Here is a 6,859-nt window from a genome sequence, read left to right as displayed (position 1 = left end):
GGGATGGGAAAGGTAAACAAAGGAGGAGGCTGCAATGCTTGGTAAGAAATGTACGCATTATCCTGCCCATGCAATTGTAACCCCTCTGTACAGTTTGTTCACAAATAAAATAAAATAAAATTTAAAAAAAAAAAAAAGAATACTGACCTAACTTCATCTAGCTCTTAGCCAAGTTAGAGTCATTCAACTTACAAAGAAATTTGTTTTGACTAAATCCCCCTTGTATTTCTGGCTAATCATTTTGTGCCTGGTACTTGATAGATACTCAGCAAATTCTAGGGTCCTCATACCTGTAATCCTAGCTATTCAGGAGACTAAAGTCTGAGGATCAAGGAAGGAAAAGTCATGAGATTCTTATCTCAAATTAACTACCAAAAATGCCAGAATTGAAGCTTTGGCTCAAATGGTAGAGCCCCAGCCTTGAGCAAAAAGCTAAGGGATGATGCCCAGGCCCTGACTCAAGCTAGTACTGGCACACACACACACACACACACACACACTCACACTTACTTTTACATTCTTATTCTGAGCATAGGGCCTGTTACATGGTGGGTTCTTAGTGTTTGGTAAATGGACAAAGGAATAAACAGGTGTGAGTGGAGAGATTTTGGAACTCATTCTTGCACAAAAATTCTATTAGAGCCAGAAGGGAGAGGCTGGGCTTGGCAGGGGTCAAGACTGTAACCCATGGGCTATAGCTCTCAGGGGATAAGGACTCAGCCTCCATGTCCCTTCCCCATCGACACAGGGTCATGTCTGTTCAAGGCCACTGCCTCTCCCTCTCAATATAACAGGAGTCCTTCTCTGATCCGCTGGCTTTGGAAAACTGCTTGCACCTGGCCTGGAAGAACACAATTAAAAGATGCCGTAAAAATTGACAGATCCCAGTGCGGAGGGCTGAAAATACATTACAATTCCGATCGAACTATAAATAAAGCCCCTAAATTAAATAAATCTCGCACAATTATGGATTAAAACATGTTTAGTGTTAATGGCCTTGCACATGGACCCTGACTCCCGAAATTGTTGCTGAGCCTGCATGGCTGGGGGATTGCATCATAATTAACACCAGGCCATCCCAGGAGGGGCTGCCTGAGGTTCAACTCTGGGCCTTAAGGAGGAGAGGAGGAGACCCATGAGGCCCCTCCATCTGCATGCTCTCCAGCTCCTTCCTGGAGGTCACTGGCTTTTCCTTGAAAGAATCTGACCTGGACATGGCTGCCACTGATCAGGACTGACCTTAGACATCGAGGCCTCTTGGTTCTGGCTCCTCTGCATACTACATCTCATAAATGTCTATGTACACCAAATTAATAGTCCACTACCAAATAGGATTGTTGAAGTAATATTTGCATGGTTCTGTTACTTGCTCACTCCTTGCCTGTAGCTTTGATGTCCTTAACATTTTCATATAAATCACCAACATTAGTATTGTACATTAGAAAGCACCAACTCTCCTGTAGATTCCCTCAAACTTCAATTAAGTCGGTACTGTCTGAACAACAACTGGAGGTATAATTGTAGCTATACCAAAAAAGGAAGAAGTACTAACATTTAATAAATCTTAGAAGAGAAATGCAAGTAGTCTGTGGCTTTCAATCAAGACAATTTCTTCCTTTCAGCTGAGACTCAACAGAGAGAAAGAGGCATTGAGCCCTGCAGTGTGCTCCCCAGGAGCAGGAGAGCAAAGCAGTAGCTAAATGCCAGGGCCTTGGGGTCCACTCCCAACTCTACATGTCCTCAGTCCACATTCCTATCTGTGTTTGTTCAAAGCCAAAAGTGTGCTGGGAATAGTGCAGGTGACCCTTTGGCTCCCTGATTCAACCAACCACAGATGAAAATATTTGAAAATACTTTCCATTGCTTCTGTATTGTCTATTTAGACCTCTTTCATCTTTATTCTCTACAACTGTTTACATAGTATTTACATTGTTCTAGGCATCATAAATAATCTAGAGATGATTTAAAGAAGTATGCAGAGGAGAAAGCTCTGTATACTCTCTGACATTTTATATAAGAGGCTTCACTTTGGAATCTTTTGGGGGTCTTAAAACCAATTTTCTGCTGATACTGGGAAACACTGACACTTGCCTTTTGGCAATGGGACTCTGTCACACCCTCAGCTTTTTTGAATGCTGTCCCCTATTGTGATTGTAGAATAGCAAGTAGCACTTCGGCTCCCAGTTCTCACTGAGAGCCCTTTCTTAGTCCTCTGGAATAACTGAATACCTGGATGCAGAGCAGCAGCAGAGCTGCTTGGTGTGGCCTGCGGGAGGGAGCAGACTCTTCAAGGCAGACACTGCTTCGAAGGCATTGTCACTTGAGCAGGCTGCCTGCAGCTGGAGAGAGAGGTAACAAAGATTCCCTGAGAGGGTGGGGGATTCAGTGGAGGGAAGACAGGAAAAGGACTTAATCCTGACACCTGCAACAAAGCAACTGCTTTCAGTAAGTGTTGACTCTTTACCTCCCCTCTTACCCCTTCTCTCCTCCTTCCCTTCCATTCAGGCATCTCCCAGTTGGCCTAACAAACCCCACAGAGCTCTTCTATCTGACTCCCCAGGGGACAATGTATGCAGTAGATGGAAGGGCTGCTTGAGAGATGCTGAGCCCCACTGAGCAATGGCCTTCCACGTCTAATAGTCACTGTCACAGGTCCCTCAGCTGCCTTGGGGTAGAGAAAGCCCTTAGCTAGAAATGCTCAATCCTGTGTCAGCCCCCACCCTCCCCTTCTCAGTCCCAATTTGGCCTCTGACCACATTGTTGTCAGGTTGATATTTTTAAAATGCAGATCTTTCCTTGTCGCTCTATTGCTTTAAAAAAAAAAGTCAATGGGTCCCACTTAGGATAAAGTGTAAAGCTCCTTAACAGTGTTTACTAAAGAGGGTAATCGATCTATTGTAATCTCTACACTTTGCTCTTGTCTGCCTTTCAGTCATATTGACCTTCTTTAGGTCCTCTGACTCACCATGCCCATTTCTGCTCCTCACGGGCAGAGTACACTCTTCCCTGGTCTTCAGTTTCCTCTCTGCTCTCTTGATGAGCTTCACCTTGCCAAACTTAAGGACCTGAGGCTGCATCCTGGTAAGGCCTTCCCTAACCCCACCTTTTGGAGTTAATACTCCTCCTGTGGGCTTCCTTAGTAGCTTGCTTTGCCCCAACCATAGTACCAGGTAGTCCAGTGGCTCACCCTTTTACATGACTGCCTGCTTACATGACTTATATCACCCATTTACATGACTTGTTCCTTTGACAAATTTCCTAAGGGCAAGGAATCTTCTTCCTTCATTTACTGCACTTCCTTCATTTACTCCACATAGCACAGCATCTAACTCAGAGTAACACATAGGAAATACTGGCTGAATGAATGAGTGAGTGAATTGTTCATTCTGTGTTCCCTGATCATCTGTGCTTATTTCCTAGCATTATGATGACATAATTATGAGAGAAGTTTATGTAACTTCCAATCAAGAACCAGATCTAAAGGTCTCACAGGTCTAAAGGTTCCCTGGAATGGGCAGGCTTTCTGTCTTGTCCATCATATTACAGATACATTGTACACAGATAGCCAGATAGATGTTGATAAAGATAGACATAGATCAAGATTGGTTATAAGGATTGGCTTACTGATTGAGGGGGTGGCTAGACATATCTGAAGTTCCATGGCAATATGGGTGGAAGAATGGGTTTCATGAAAGAACTGAAGCTGCAGTCCACAAGGGGAACTTCTTTAGGGAAAGATGGCTGTGCTCCTAAAACCTTCTAATTGATTGCATCAGGGCTATCGAAATGGATCTAAGATCCTCACTTAAAGTACACTGATGATCACAGCTACAACATTCTTTCAGAAAAACACATATATGGACATGTATGTGACTGAATAAATGAAGACTGTAGATTAGCCAAAGCCACATCTAAGACTGAGCCTCAAACCTGAAGACTAAGAGCTAGGGCTACAGTGAAAGCTCCAGTCTCTGTCTCCTGCCCCAGCTAGACTCTTTAGGCCATGGGTCTTTTTCTCCTTGGTGCCTCTTCCAGCTGTCAACTAGAGAGAGGTAACACATACTGTTTTGAGGCCTTCTCCCAAATCTCATCAGCATGGGACCACAGGACACATCCAGATACCATATACTCCCAAAGGACAGCTTGTCTCTTAATGAACTGCAGAGTATAGAAAATGGTAGTTTCCTATTGTGAGGAACATTATTCATTCCCCACAATGTATCCAGAAGCCCTTCCCCAGGGGGCCAAAGGGAGCCAGAGGCAGGCTCATCTTCAGCGCAGGTACATGAGTGTGGCCATGTGCTTGTATGGGACTGATTTCCATTCAGTCAGTCAGTCTTAGAGCATATGGTTGTTAAATATTTTGACTATCAACATTGGAGAGAGGTTAGACTCCCTTGGGCCAGTGTGGTTTAAGCAGAGTAGCCATTTAAAATATACTCAACAGCTTAGATAGTCAAAGGTGTCTAAGACAAAATCCATTCCATCAATCCAACATGGAAGTGGAGAAATAGTCACACCCTGGTGTGGCAAAGGTTGTTTCATTAGGTTAATGCTGCAGAAATCCTTCTGGAAGGATGCCTGGTGGGAGGGAGTTTCCTCATAATTGATCAAACTTACAGAGAAGTGGTAAAAATCCATGGAGACTGTTACTTGCAGAAGTGGGAACTTGAATTGGAAACATATTAGAAAACTCTGCATGCGGAAGCTAGAAGAACACTCCCCATTACTGTCTCCTGTTTGGAATAGCTCTGGCTAACCAGTGCTTTCCTAGTAAAAGGGATGATCCTCAATAGCTCACTGTGAATAAAAGGGGATAATAGGGAGAAGTAACACACACACACAGAGAGAGAGAGAGAGAGAGAGAGAGAGAGAGAGAGAGAGAGAAAGGATGAAATTGGATATCTACCATTGTTGTTCCTGAAATACATGGTCAAATGCAGTCACAGGGATGAATTTATGCTTATCTTGATCTTTTGTCTTTTAGCTCTTGGTGATAACCAGGTTTTCTGCTGCCTAGAATTCTAAAGATATCTCCATAAGATGATTTTTACTTAATCAAACACTATTCTAGTTGGTGCTCTGAGGGGATTTTACAAATGTAACTAAGTTTATCAATCAGTTTATCTAAAACTAGAGAGCATGGTGGATTCCCCAGGTGGGCCTGATCTAATCACATGAGCCTGAACAGAGAGATTTTGAAATATATGTAGAGCTTAGTCATTGCTGGTTTTGAAGATGGGAGAAGAGAGACAGATCAGAACAATTCAGCATCTCTAAAAGCTGACTTTAGTCCTACAACTTGACGGCACTGAATGAGCCTGGAAGATTTCCTGGTAAATAAAACATCCCTGCCACGATTTTGATTTCAGCTTGATGAGATCTTGTTAGACTTCTATGATTGAAGTCATAGATTTGTGTTGCTTTAGTTGCCAAATATGTGAAGATCTGTTATAGTAGAGCAACAGGAAATAAATATATCATCTCTTCCAATGTTTGCAGTCCAGGCTAATGGCTTCATGCTCCTATGCCCTGATCAGAATACTCTGCCCATCTAAAGATGAACAGCTTTTGTCGATTGACAGCACAGCCTGTCCCCTCTTGTGTCAGCTTAATCCTGAAGGAACGCATCAGAGTCTGGAAGAATACTTCACTTTGGCTCTCCATAAAGACCTCTTTTATGATGAGTTTTCTTACCACCTAGATGCAGAAGTAGTAGCAACAAAAATATTTCACCCCTTGTCCACTTTTATTTTTCAATCTCTCCAAAACAAGGGGCTCCTAGAAGGCTAAAAGCCCTTTCTTTTGTCATCATCAGGTGGAAAGGATTCAAAGGTCCAGGAGGATGCTGGAGTTAAGCCTTCTGCCGCCAAGATTCTGTTCCTTCTGCTAATGTTGGGAAAGTTTGCAGTGCCAATGTGAGTGCTGAATGGCTGGGATTCCTCTATGGATCCAAGGAGACAGAAGCAGAAGCAGCCAATAACCCGTTCAGTATTCACATGTGTTTCTTCCCTGAACAGAAAAACAAGTCAACATGTCCCCAGTTTTGACCTTCAGATCCATTTGAGTTTAGCTGAATGCAATCAGCAATTACCAAATGACCACTGTTTTTCTCTCTTGGTTAATTGAGTACTAGATGTGGATGGTGAACTTAAAACTCCAAACAAATCCCATATGAACTTGATTTAAGTTCTAAAAGCCAGACCAGAGTGAGCAAATATCCATTAGCTCTACCTGGTGGCTCTCTGGTCTTTGGTCCCAGTTTTAAGCTGTTTAAGCCATTCTAACAGGAAATGCTTCTTGATGCATGTGCCTTGGATTGAATACATAGGTAGCAAGAGCTTTCTGCTTATCTCCCAGCTTCTGCTACAGGGGAGTGATTTTTCTAGAGCCATAGTTCCTATATTCTGTAGAGATTGAATAGAAAATTTATGTGATTCCTCTTTCTCTCCAGTCCAGTTTTCCTTCAAGAGTGAAGGTGATATTTTGGGTTATGAGCAGATACAAGTAATTCATGTGTAAAGTGTGTGTGTGTGTGTGTGTGTGTATGTGTGTGTGTGTGTGTGTAGTTGAGGGGATGAGGGAATTATCAAATAAATGATACTCAGGACTCAGGGAAATCTCCAAAATCCTGATGGCACTGTGGCCTGCCTGCACTACCTTGAACTGTTGCTTTTTTCCCCCACAAATACAACTATTACTACAATCCAATCTTTAAAAGAGAGTTTAAAACATTCTTTTTTATTTTGCAGTTACCTATTGCTCCACAATATGGATGTGTCATAATATTTTAGCCATTTCCTTTTTTATTGTTATCATAAAGGTAATGTGCAGATGGGTTATAGTTACATAAATCAAG

This window comes from Dipodomys ordii, unplaced genomic scaffold, assembly GCF_000151885.1.
Source record: "Dipodomys ordii isolate 6190 unplaced genomic scaffold, Dord_2.0 Scaffold53, whole genome shotgun sequence".
Classification (NCBI taxonomy): Eukaryota; Metazoa; Chordata; class Mammalia; order Rodentia; family Heteromyidae; genus Dipodomys; species Dipodomys ordii.
The sequence above is the reverse complement of the archived record's forward strand: the minus strand, read 5'-3'. Positions refer to the sequence as shown.